The sequence below is a fragment of the Sapajus apella genome, unplaced genomic scaffold, assembly GCF_009761245.1.
Source record: "Sapajus apella isolate SASKATOON/1434 unplaced genomic scaffold, GSC_monkey_1.0 scaffold147, whole genome shotgun sequence".
NCBI lineage: Eukaryota > Metazoa > Chordata > Mammalia > Primates > Cebidae > Sapajus > Sapajus apella.
Genome location: NW_022437087.1, coordinates 394,459 through 408,325, shown reverse-complemented (window position 1 = coordinate 408,325; position 13,867 = coordinate 394,459). Strand labels below are relative to the sequence as shown.

At 42.8% G+C, this 13,867-nt stretch overlaps 1 long non-coding RNA gene across 1 annotated transcript; it reads right to left on the bottom strand.

Moving 5' to 3' along the window:
• Positions 1 to 455: 455 nt before the first annotated feature.
• Positions 456 to 12,312, bottom strand: LOC116540981. Its single transcript, XR_004264672.1, has 3 exons — positions 12,000 to 12,312; positions 2,664 to 2,670; positions 456 to 466 (listed from the first exon to the last, which is right to left on the bottom strand). It is a non-coding gene; the product is annotated as an uncharacterized LOC116540981 (long non-coding RNA).
• Positions 12,313 to 13,867: the final 1,555 nt, after the last annotated feature.

The window sequence follows — 13,867 nt, the reverse complement described above, 5'->3', positions numbered from 1 at the left end:
ACCTGGGTGACAGAGTGAGATCCTGTCTCAAAAGAAATTTAAAAAATCATCCGGGTGCAGTGGCTCATGCCTGTAATCTCAGCACTCTGGGAAGCCAAGGAGGGTGGATCACTTGAGGTCAGGAGTTTGTGACCAGCCTAGCCAACATGGTATCTCTACTAAAAGTACAAAAAATTTAGCTGGTCATGGTGATGGGTGACTGTAATCCCAGCTTCTCGGGAGGCTGAGGCATGAAAATCACTTGAACTTGGGAGGCAGAGGTTGTAGTGAGCCGAGATTGCACCATTGCACAACAGCTTGGGCAATAGAGTGAGACTCCATCTGAAAAACAAGACAAAACAAATCAAAAGAAATTTTAAAAAATCTAAATTCTTACATATTCGTGTGGGAAGGAGGATAATTCTAAACAATAAACATAAATCATTAGTATACATGTCTCTTCCAGTCCTTTCTTCCTTCCTCAGTGCTGACAGAAGTATCCCTTCTCCCTCTTAGTGCTAACTTTTCTGCTTGTCTCTTGTATTACGCAGGTAAGCTTTGGTATTTTGGAGTCGTATGACCTGGGTTCAAATCCTGGCTCTGCCATTAACTAGCAGCATGATCTTGGGCAAATGACTTACCTTCTCTGGGCCTTGGTTTCCTCCAAGGGAATAACATATTCTTTGGAAAACATCTGGCCCAGAGAAGCTAATTATGACGGTATTACACTGGCATCATACTCCAACTCAATTGTTTTTGTTTTTTTTTTGAGACAGAGTCTTGCTCTGTCACCCAGTCTGGAATCCAGTGCCAAGCTAACTTTTTTTGTACTTTTAGTAGAGATGGGATTTTGCCATGTTGGCTAGGCTGGTCTTGAACTCCTGGCCTCAAGTGATAACTCACTTCGGCCTCCCAAAATGCTGGAATTATGGGCATGAGCCACTGTGCATGGCCTCCAGCTGAGTTTTTGAAGCCCTACTCCTCCCTCTGCCAGCTCTAAAACTTCTGCCTTTACCTTAAAAGAAGAAGGAGGAGAAGGAGAAAGGGAAGGAGAAGAGGAGGAGGAGGAGGAGGACGACGGGGAGTTGGGAGGGGAAGAGGGAGGGGGAGGGGGAGCGGGAGCAGGAGAAGGAGAAGAAGGAGGAGAAGGAGAAAGAGGAGAAGGAGAAGTAGAAGGAGAGCTTTCCTGACCTTTAGAAAGAAAAATATGCCTCAGTTCACTCTGTTATTCTTTCTGGTTAATATCTTACTTTTCCCTTTCATTGCAGAGTCAGTGTTCTCAGGCTGCATATGGTTTACTGCCTCACTGTTATTTCTCCCTTTTCTTCTCTGCCATGTATCATCTGCTGTGACACTATAGTGACCCTTAAGATACTTCAGTAAAGACCAGTGGGTTGGCAAATGCAGCAAATCTCTCTCTCTCTCTTTTTTTTTTTTTTTTTTGAGACGGAATCTTGCTCTGTTGCCCAGTATGGAGTGCAGTGGGGTAATTTTGGCTCACTTCAACCTCTGCTTCCCGGGTTCAGGCAGTTCTCCCTGCCTCAGCCTCTTGAACAGCTGGGATTACAGGCACCTGCCACCACACCCAACTAATTTTTGTATTTTTTAGTAGAGATGGGGTTCACCATTTGGCCAGGCTGGTCTTGAATTCCTGACCTCAGGTGATCTGCCTGCCTTGGCCTCCCAAAGTGCTGGGATTACCGGCGTGAGCCACCTTGCCAAATCTCTCTCTCTTTCTTTCTTTCTTTCTTTTTTTTTTTTTTTTTTTTGAGATAGGGTCTCACTTTGTCACCCAGACAGGAGTGCAGTGGCATGATCATGGTTCACTGCAGCCTCCACCTGCTGGGCTCAAGCGATATTCCCACTTCAGACCCCCAAATAGCTCGGACTACAGGCACGTGTCACCACACCTGGCTAATTTTTTATGGAGACTGGGTTTCTCCATATTGCAAGCTGGTCTTGAACTCCTGGGCTCTAACAATTCATCTGCTTTGGCCTCCCAAAATGCTTGGATTACAGGCATGTGCCACCATGCCCAACCTCCCCATCTGTCTATTCTTCCGGATTTCACCACTATGACATCCTGCGCTCACCGCTTCCCCCACCCCACCTCTTCTTTTTTTTTTTTTTTTTTTTTTTTTTTATATGTAGACAGAGTCTCACTCTGTCAGCAGGTGCCAAGCTGGAGTGCAGTGGCACAATCTCGGCCCACTGCAACCTCTGCTTCCCGGGTTCAAGCAATTCTCCTGTCTCAGCCTCCCGAGTAGCTGGGACTACAGATGCACGCCACCACGCCCAGCTAATTTTTGTATTTTTAGTAGAGATGGGGTTTCACCATGTTGGCCAGGATGGTCTCGATCTCTTGACCTCGTGATCTGCCTGCCTCGGCCTCCCAAAGTGCTGGGATTACAGGCTTGAGCCACTGCGCCTGGCCTTTTTTTTTTTTTTAATGCTTTTCTCCTGTAGCTCCCCTGACCACCAGAAGTTACCCAACCAGGCAGATCAGTATCCCTTATCAGCTCACCAGTCCCGAATAGTTCCTGACACTTCCATCTTCCTGGATCCCCTCTTTGAAAAGTTGTATGTCACACCTTTTCCTTTCTCCTCACCCCTCCCCCTTTGGTGACATTCCTTCCCTCTTGCCTGCGGTTACTTTAAAGTCAGCACCTGCACCCACGCTTGACTCCTCCCCTCCAGCTCACAAGCGGAAGTATCTTCCTAGCTAACGCCAGCCTCTCCACCTTTGCTCTAGATGCCCCCCCTCCACCATTTGACCCAGCCTCTCCATATTTGCTCTAGATCTCTCCTCTCCCACCATTTGGTCCCCCTTAGGGGAGAGAACAGATCATGAGTGATGCATCTGCAGCCTCTCTTGCTCTACCGTATCCCCCTTGTCATCCTTTAAAATTCTTCCTTGCCCTCCCTTCCCCTGATAGTCATTGCCCTCTCTCTCCTCCCTCATTTCTGCCATCAAGCCCAAGCTCTCATGAAGCATTCATTTACTCTTCACTGCAGCCCTTGAGGATGGTATCAGTATTGTCCCTATAAAACAGCAAAGGAGTACAGGTGTTTTGTTAAACAAGGTCACCTGGCAGCGGTTTGAAGCCAGAGAGCTGGGCTCAGGGTCTGTGCCCTTGACTGCCATGCCATACCACACTGCATGCCTCATGCTGGATGGCATCTGTTCCCAGCACTCAGCTCAGTGCCTTGCACATACACAATAGGGGGTTAATAAATATGTCTGACTGAATAAATACACGTTGCGGGTTCTTATTCTTTCACTCTTAGAATGACTCACTAATCCAGAGATTCTCAAGAAGTGTAGAGGCTTAGGTTTACGTCTACTTTTCTGAAAGAAGCTACAGTTCTCATGCGTTTTTCATAGGTGTCTGTGTCCATAAAAAGTTAATAACTTTTTTGAGACAGAGTCTCACTCTGTCAACCTCCTGGCCTCAAAGGATTTTCCCAAGTAGCTGGGACTACAGCTGTGTGCCACCACACCTGGCTAATTTTGTTGTCTTTTTTTGTTGTTGTTATTATTATTATTTTGTAGAGATGGGTTTTTTGCCATGTTGCTCAAGCTGGTCTTGAACTCCTGGCCTCAAGTGATCTGCCTGTCTCGGCTTCCCAGAATACAGGACTACAGGTGTGAGCCACAGCGTTCGGCCGCAGCTGCTTGATTCATTCATTTTTCTGTCTCCAGTTTCATTTTCCCCCTTCCACTCCCCCTTACATCCTGTACAATGCCAGTAGATGACTAGATTGTCAATGTCTTGTTTTAATTCTGTTGCTGGTAAAAACATAAGAATAGGCCAGGTGACACAGTGGCTCACGCCTGTAATCCTAGCACTTTAGAAGGCTGAGGAAGGCAGATCACTTGAGGTCAGGAGTTCAAGACCAGCCTGACCAACAGAGCGAAACCCCATCTCTACTAAAAATACAAAAATTAGCCGGGTGCGGTGGCATGCACCTGTAATCTCAGCTGCTAGGGAGGCTGAGCTGAAAGGATCACTTGAACCTGGGAGGCAGAGGTTTCAGTGAGCCGAGATCATACCACTGCACTCCAGCTTGGGCAACAGAGTGAGACTCTGTCTGAAACAAACAAACAAAATATATTTATTTATTTATTCATATATACAAATTATTCATACTCATATATATGAATAAATAAATTTCCTCTACCTAAAAAGTCTTGAATGCCCTCACCCCACTGCCTCCAAGATAAAAATCAAATACTCTGGCCCAATAGCCAAGGCTTTCAGTAATCAAAGCCCAGCACACTTTACCAGTACTCCCATTCTTCTCCTGCTTGAATCCTCTGCCCCAGGCAAACCAAAGTCTCCCAACTTCAAAGCCTATGTTCTAATTCATCTTTTAGCAGTTAATTCAACAACAATGTGTTTCATTCCTGATCTGAACCAGGCATTATGCCCAGGGCTGGGAATACATAGATGAATACACACAGTATTTACCCTTGAGAAACTCTCAGTCTAATTAGGGAGACAGATGTGAAAACAAAAATCTAAAAACATGGAATGACAAATTGTCCATGAGAGTTATTCTTGCCTGGAGGTGAGTGGAGCTGAGTAAAAAGGACTTTTCTTTCTATGTTCAACATGTCTGCACTCTTTACTTGTTTCTTTTACAACATGCGTGCATTACTCTTTTTTTTTTTTTTGAGACAGAGTCTTGCTCTGTCACCCAGGCTGGAGTGCAGTGGCGTGATCTTCTCTCACTGCAACCTCTGCCTCCCTGGTTCAAGTGATTCTCCTGCCTCAGCCTCCTGTGTAGCTGGGATTAAAGGCGCGCCGCCATGCCCGGCTAATTTTTGTAATTTTAGTAGAGATGGGGTTTCACCATATTGGTCAGGCTGGTCTTGAACTCCTGACCTCATGATCCACCCACCTCAGACTCCCAAAGTGCTGGGATTACAGGAGTCAGCCATCACGCCCGGCCGCATGCATTACTTTTGAAACCGGGGCGGAGGCGGGGGGGATATCCCATTACATGAAAATTATGATTAATTCAATTCTGAACACCTGAGTTCAAAGAAAAAGCCCATAATTGTCCAAAATAGTAAAATTAATGAAGAAAGGACAATGAACCAATAGAAAAATGGGCAAAAGCTGTGAATAGACATTTCTCAGAGTATGAAAGATTTATGGTCAATAAATACATAAGGACATGTTCGACTTCATTAATCATCAGAGAGGTACAAGTCAAAACCACAGTTACATTCCATTTGATGTCTATTTGAGTGGCAAAAATGAAGAAATCTGACAATATCATGCATTGGAGAGGACATGGATCAACAGAATCTCATATACAATGTTATTAGAATTGTAAATTGGTTTTAAAAAAATCAAACCAGAACAAAACAAATCCAAAAACCCTTTGGTAAACAATGGAAATTATCTTGTAAAGTTGAACATTCACAACAGAATTGTGACACCATAATTCTATTTCTATATAAATATAAAAGAGAAATTCTTGCACTTGTGTACCAGTGGGTTTTACATGAAAGTTCTTGGTAGCACTTTTGCAATAACAGAAACCTGCAATGACCCAATACTCGTTATCGGGAAATTGGTTGTATTAGCTTGGGTTCCCCAAAAGCAGAACCTGAGACAAGGACTTGGCTGCAGGTTGTGTATTTGGGAATTGATGATGTGTGTGGTGGACAGCAGGTCTAAAGTCGAGGAATGAGTGAGGCAGGGTTAGGTGGGAAAGCCAGCACAGGGAATGTGATTTTTGGAGACCTCTGAAAAGTGTGTAAAATGCCTCCCAGAATTGTCCATCTGAAGGATGGGAAGCTGGGGCATTTATTCCTTGGCTCATGCTGCCATTGGTTGAGGGTTGTGTTAATTCTCTTTACTTTCAGGCTATGCCTGTGAGAGGGCTCAGAAGGCTCTTGCGGCTTTGAAAAGGCCCTGAAACAGAAATTGGAGAGGCTCAAGACCTGGTGCTTGCAGCGGAAATTGTCAGTAAGTGGAAGCTCCCAAGGACTCGCCACCATATATTCAGGGCCAAGGGGCCAAGGAGAATACAGGCCACCAAGAGTTTCTGTTGCATGGGAAAAAGGAAAGTCAGCATAGTCACATATTAAAATTGCCTATAGTAGCCACAAGAAATAAATGCAGCTACCTGCATCAAGCCTGAGATGAATTTTAACAACATAACACAAAAAGTGAAAAAGAAATCCCAGAATGTTACATAGGGAATTATGCCATTTTAGTAATGAAAACAATAACTAAAATTAACAAAATATGTTTGGGAACATGTATGGATGTGTGTGTGTGTGTGTGTGTGTATGTATGTATACAAATTTTTATATATATGTAAAATACAGATGTGAGTTACTGCACTCAGTTGGTTTTCTAGTTTTCAAAAATTTATATATATGTGTGTGTGTGTGTACACACATGCATACAAATATTGCTGGAGTGCAATGGTGTGATCATAGCCCTTTTAATTTTTTTTTTAAGAGATGGAGGGGGTCACAAAACCTAACACTATAGAAACCCTAGAAGAAAACCTGGGCAATACCATTCAGGACACAGACATAGGCAAGGACTTCATGACTAAAACACCGAAAGCAATGGCAACAAAAGCCAAAATAGACAAATGGGATCTAATCAAACTTAAGAGCTTCTGCACAGCAAAAGAAACAATCATTAGAGTGAACTGGCAACCAACAGAATGGGAAAAAATTTTTGCAAGCTAACCATCTGACAAAGGGCTAATATCCAGAATCTACAAAGAACTAAAACAAATTTACAAGAAAAAAACAACCCCATCAAAAAGTGGGCAAAGGATATGAACAGACACTTTTCAAAAGAAGACATTTATGCGGCCAACAAACACATGGAAAAATACTCACCATCACCGGTCATTAGAGAAATGCAAATCAAAACCACTTTGAGATACCATCTCATGCTAGTTAGAATGGTGATCATTAAAAAATCTGGAGACAGATGCTGGAGAGGATGTGGAGAAATAGGAACGCTTTTACACTGTTGGCGTGAGTGTGAATTAGTTCAACCATTCAGGAAGACTGTGGTGATTCCTCAAGGATCTAGAAATAGTAATACCATTTGACCCAGCAATCCCATTACTGGATATATATGCAAAGGACTATAAATTGTTCTATTATAAAGACAAATGCACACATATGTTCATTTTGGCACTGTTTACAATAGCAAAAACTTGGAATCAACCCAAATGCCCATCAATGATAGACTGGATAAAGAAAATGTGGCACATACACACCATGGAATACTATGCAGCCATAAAAAAGGATGAGTTCATGTCCTTTGAAAGGACATGGATGAACCTGGAAACCATCATTCTCAGCAAACTGACGCAAGAACAGAAAACCAAACACTGCATGTTCTCACTCATATGAGGGTGTTGAACAATGAGAACACATGGACACAGGGAGGGAAACAGCACACACTGGGGTCTGTTGGGGGGTGGGGGGATAGGGGAAGGATAGCAGGGGGTGGGGAGATTGGGGAGGGATAACATTAGGAGAAATACCTAATGTAGGTGACAGGGGGATGGAGGCAGCAAACCACCGTGGCATGTGTATACCTATGTAACAGTCCTGCAAGATCTGCACATATACCCCAGAACTTCAAGTATAATAACAATTTTAAAAAAGGATAACAGGAAAAAAAAAAGATAGAGGGGGTCACACAATGTTGCCCAGGCTGGACTTGAGCTTTTGGTCTTCAGTGATTCTCCCATCTCAGCTTTCCAAGTAACTGAGATTATAGGCATATGCCACTGTGTCCATTTTAGTTTTTGTTTTGTTTTGTTTTGTTTTTGAGACAGAGTCTAGCTCTGTCCCCCAGGCTGGAATGCAGCAGCATGATCTTGACTCATTGCAACCTCCATCTCCTGGGTTCAAGCAATTCTCCTGCCTCAGCCTCCCAAGGAGCTGAGATTATAGGTGTGTGCCACCATGCCTGGCTAATTTTTGTATTTTTAGTAAAGATCACATTGGTCAGGCTGGTCGCAAACTCCTGACCTCAGGTAATTCACCTGCCTGGGCCTCCCAAAGTGCTGGGATTACAGGCATGCGCCAATGTGCCTAGCCCCCATTTTACAATTCTATTTATTTTTATGAGATGGAGTTTCACTCTTGTTGCCCAGGCTGGAGTGTAATGGCACGATCTTGGCTCACTGAAACCTCTGCCTCCTGGGTTCAACCGATTCTCCTGCCTCAGCCTCCCGAGTAGCCAGGATTACAGGCACACGCCACCATGTCTGGCTAATTTTGTATTTTTAGTAGAGATGGGGTTTCTCTATGTTGGTCAGGCTGGTCTCGAACTCCCGACCTCAGTGATCTGTCTGCCTCGGGCTCCCAAAATGTTAGGATTACAGGTGTGAGCCACTGGCCCATTTTACAATTTTTAATAATTTTTTTAGATAAAAATATTTTTGCTGGGTATAGTAGCTCACACCTGTAATCCCAGCACTTTGAGAGGTCAAGGCAGGAGGATTGCTTGAGGCCAGGAATTTGAGACCAGCCTGGGCAACATAGAGAGAACTATCTTTACAAAAATAAAATTAAAAATGAATAAATTTAAAGAGAAACAAACAAGAATTAGCTGTGTGTGGTGGTGCAAGCCTGTGGTTTCAGCTACTCAGGAGACTGAGGTGGGAGAATTGCCTGAGCCTGGAAGGCTGAGGCTGCAGTGGGCCATGATTATGCCACTGCACTCCAGGCTGGGCAACAGAGCAAGACATTGTCTCTAAATGTACACACACACACACACACACACACACACACACACACACACACACACACATTAAGAACAAGAAACTGATAAACCACAAAATTAGGCACTAGGTAGGGGGTTATGTATAAGTAGTCAATTCAGCCACTCCTGGGCTCAAGCAATCCTCCTGCCTCAACCTTCCAAGAACCACAGGCACATATCCCTATGCCTAGGTTTTAGGTGTTTTTTTTTTTTTTTTTTTTTTTTTTTTTGAGACAGCGTCTCTATGTTGCCCAGGCTAAAACTCCTGGCCTCCAGCAATCCTCCTGCCTCGGTGTACCAAAATGCAGGGATTACAGGCATTAGCTACTGTGCCCGGCCGAGGAGGTTAATTTTGTTCCCTCCCAAATCCCCAGGGCCTCACAGTTCCTGGCACATTACAGGCACCAAATAATTATTTGTTTAATGCATGTAGTTTAGCTACAAAAAAGAAATACAGGCTAAGAGCCAATAGTGAAAGAATTTTTAATGCTCCATTTCAACTGAACTCAGACATATGTCCTATTAATCTCTTCCCTAGCTCGGACTCCACCTCCCTAGTTCAAGCGATTCTCCTGCCTCAGCCTCCCAAGTAGCTGGAACTACAGGTACACACCACTGCGCCCAGCTAATTTTTGTATTTTTAGTAGAGACAAGGTTTCACCATGTTGGCCAGGATGGTCTTGATCTCTTGACCTCCCTCCTCGGCCTCCCAAAGTGCTGGGATTACAGGCGTGAGCCACTGTGCCCGGCCTAACTGTTCTTCTAATGGACTCTGGAATCAACACTTTCCATTCCCTTCCAACAAGTATATTGCTAATGTCCAAGAACAGATAAATGCTTTGGACTAGTGGCTTACTTTCTGGAATAGCTACATACTCTTTCCTGCCAGTTGAGCCACATGCCTAACAAGAGTCTGTTGTGTTTGGTCCTAAACCTGTTTACAGCAGCTATATGAAAGAGTTTAATTATTATTCATCAGTTTATTAAATTTATTAAGTTCATCAGTTTATTAAAATTACATAAACAGATAAAACATAAGCCTGAAAAGAAGGAGCTGTCTCTACGATATGCCAGTTGTATGTTTTGAAAATATTAGCTAAAGACCAGTTGAAATTACTATTAAACCAGATGGGAGCAAGAGAACTACAAACTTTTTTTTTTTTTTTAAAGAAGGGTCCTCTACTTATATTGCTTTGTAAGAAGTTTTAAGTACATAGTCAACTTGGAAGCCAGGTGTGGTAGCTCACACCTATAATCCTAGCACTTTGGGAGGGGGTGAGTGCATTGCTTGGAGGCCAAGAGTTTGAGAGCAGCCTAGGCAACATAGGGAGACCCTGTCTCTACAAATATATGTAGCTTTTGTAATTAGCCAGGTGTGGTGGTGCCTGTCTGCAGTCCCAGCTACTTGGGAGGCTGAGGTGGGAGGATCACTTATAGCCAGGGGGTTGAGGCTGCAGTGAGTCATTGTCACACCATTGTACTCTAGCCCTCTAGCCTAGGGGACTGTCTTTAAAAAATGAGAACAACAAATGCACTGTGGATATGATTTACGTAAGAAAGACAGCTCAAGAACAATAATCCAAAAAGGTTTGGTCCTAGGTCTAAAGATTGGGAGGGCAAGTGGGTGTTCTTTGTAATTTTGAAGTTAAAATGAAACGTTAGGGTGTATATTTACCATTTGTTGTTATTCACTACTTAAATATACTTTTCCAATTAAAAGAGGAACTATTGGGCCAGGTCTAATTTGTTTGGGCATCAGGGGTCGGGAAGGGGATGTAAATCTTTATCCCTAAATACTTTTGTTTCCATAGAAGGACAGGTAGGAGTGAATTTGTTCTGATTCTTCCAGGAGATACTTACCTAATTGTTGAATTCAGATCTGCCTGACCTAAGAGTGAGTGCAAACTTCTCTAATTAGACATGGTTAATATTGTTAAGCCTCTGAAAAGGGGAGAATGGAGGTTTGGGGAAAATTTATGTATATATTTCCTTTTTATGGAGAACAGGGTCTTGCTATGTTGCTCAGGCTGGTCTTGAACTCCTGGCTCAAGCAATCCTTCCACCTCTGCCTCTCTAAGTGCTGGAATTACAGGTGTGAACAATCATGCCTGGCTGGAAATAATTTTAATTCAGGGAAAAATATATTAAAAGCTTATTGGCCACCATCCAAGCCACATTCTTCAGTTCAGCTTTATTGGGAATACAGTTGATATTTTCATCTTTTCATTGCTTCCAAACTTATAAGGAAGAGATTATACTTATTGCCCTTAAAATATTCCAACAGTGTTGGATAAGATGGCTTTAATGTATTATCGCAACTAAGATAAAAGTTACAATCAAGACATATTACTTTTCCTTTTTAGTCCAGGATTCTGTTTATTCAAATAAAAAATTGTCTCTGGTCTGTCTTGTTTGAAGTTCAGTCTGTATTTGAGTTGGACAAAGAAGAAAATATTTATAGCCCCTGAGAAATATTGATATTAGGAAATATATACTGAGAAGGAAAGAGAATCCCAAACATAGCTCCTGCCAATCCTTACATCCCACCCCTCCCCATCATCTTGGGAGAGTCTTGTCTGTCCTGTTGATTTCTGGGACATGTAAACATGGCAAGCTTAAGGGTGCAGGCTATTTGGCTATAGTTGAGCCTATTTCAATGTCCTTTGTGACCCAGCAGTGGGTTATGGAATCAATGTAGCAGGTCCTAATCAGCATTTAAAAAGAGTAAGATTAATCAGTTGAAAATATCAGAATGCATTTCGTAAAATAAGGGTAGTATCTCATGAAACTTTTGTCTCACAGGTGTGTGTGTGTGTGTGTCTGTGTGTGTCTGTGTGTGTGTGTGTGTGTGTGTGTGGGGGTAGGCATGCATATGTTCTGAGTTGAGATGTAAAATATATTTCTTACAGGGGACTGCAGTCAAAAAAGTTTTCAAAGCACTAGTTTAAGGTGCACATTTCTTTTTCCTTTCGTTTTTGCCCTTTGCTAATTTGTTCCCTCTCTGAAACTCTGCTGAATGGTGAACAGAAATTGTAGTAATTAATAGCCAGAGAAGCAAGGCCCAATTTTCAGTCTGTAAACAGCTAGAATGCAAAGACTGTTGTGCCTAACTCATTGCTCTGGGTCAATCAAATGTCCAAATACTAGGACTGAAGGGTTAAGACCTAAAACCTCATTGAGTAAGAGATTACAGGACAATTTATCTCCAAATTTATTACCTGTACTGTTCAAGGCTCAGTGGTTCTTCCTGACATGCAAAGGACAAAGGCTTCAGCTTGACAGTCAGGACCATTTTTGATGCAGTCCGACCTTACCTTTCCACACTGATTCCCCTACTTTTCTTCTACAGCAATCCTGTACTCCGGCACCTGTAATCCCAGCTACTCGGGAGGCCGAGGCAGGAGAATCACTTGAACCCGGGAGGAGGAGGAGGAGGTCGCAGGAATGGTGTAGTACAGGATTGGTGTAGAAAAAAAGTAAGGGAATCAGTGTGGAAAGGTAAGGTAGGACTGTATCAAAATTATCTAACAGTACAACCAAGTACCCAGAGTGAGAAATAGGTGGAGTATTCAGAGAGGAATATTCAGAGTATTCCTCTCTGAATACTCCACCTATTTCTCACTCTGGGTTCTTGGTTGTACTGTTCCTTCTACCTAGGACAGTCTCCTCACCCAGCCCATCTCTACATGCTAAAGTCCCATCTACACTTCAAAGATCCATTTCCAAATTCCTTTCCCGAGTCCTAATATCATTTCCTTTTTATTTTGAGACAGAGTCTCACTCTGTTGCCCAGGCTGGAGTGCGGTATTGCAATCTCATCTCACTGTAACCTCCACCTCTTGGCTTCAACCGATTCTCATGCTTCAGCCACGCAAGTAACTGGGCCTACAGGCTCATCACCACACCCAGCTAACTTTTTGTACTTTTAGTAGAGATGGGATTTCACCATGTTGACCAGGCTGGTCTCGAACTCCCGACCTCAGGTGATTTGCCAGCCTCGGCCTCCCAAGCAGCTGGAATTACAGGCATGAGCCACCATGCCCAGCCCTAATATCTTTTTCTTTTGAACCCCATAAATATATTTTTAAAAATACCTTTCTTAAAAATACTTTTAAAAGCTAGGCTGGGCGTGATGGCTCATGCCTCTAATCCCAGTACTTCCAGAGGCCAAGGAAGCTGGATCACTTGGAGTCAGAAGTTTGAGACCAGCTCGGCCACAGGGTGAAACCCCACCTCTGTGAAAAATATAAAAATTAGCTGGGCATGGTGGCATGTGCCTGTAATCCTAGCTACTTAGGAGGCTGAGGCAGGAGAATTGCTTGACCCAGGAGGCAGAGGTTGCAGTGAGCTGAGACTATGCCACTGCACTTCAACCTTGGTGACAGAGTGAGACTCCCATCTCAAAAACAAACAAAACTTTAAAAAGCTACTTAAAGATACCATTTTCCTGCTTCCAGGAGATATATAAAGGCACTATAAAAATAAGAAAATACACATGTCACAGAAGAAAAGTCTCATTTAAAAATCTATGCATTATACATATTTATCTATATTTATATATTACCATCTGCTATATCACCTTATAACGTGCTTTTAATTATAAAGATTTCCCACATCATTACAACTTTTTCTTTTCCATGACTTTTAATGGTCACAAACTCTAGTTTATTTAACAATCATATAACAATATAATATAATACTATAATTTTGGGCATTTTTCTTCCTTATAGGTAGGTGCAATATTCTGAGGTAATACGAATGGAATATGGTGACAAAGCTTCCAAAAAGCACAACATTTTTTGAAAACAAGAAATTAGGGCCTGAGATAATTAGGAGAAATGTAAGTTCCCAATGAAACTCTGGAGATATTGGCAGGTATGCTGGGTTGCTTAAGTGGTACACGGGTTTGGAGTCAATTGTACTTAAATTTTAAAGGACAGTGACCCCAGCTGGCCTATAGATGACTGCAGAGGGTAATTCAGGCAGCTGGTCCATGGAGGAATGCATGCCTCCCTACCTCAAAATATTTTTATCTCTATGCACTCTTTTTTTTTTTTTTTTTTGGAAGGGGGGTTTCCCTTTTTTCCCAGGCTAGAGTGCAATGGCGCGATCTCGGCTCA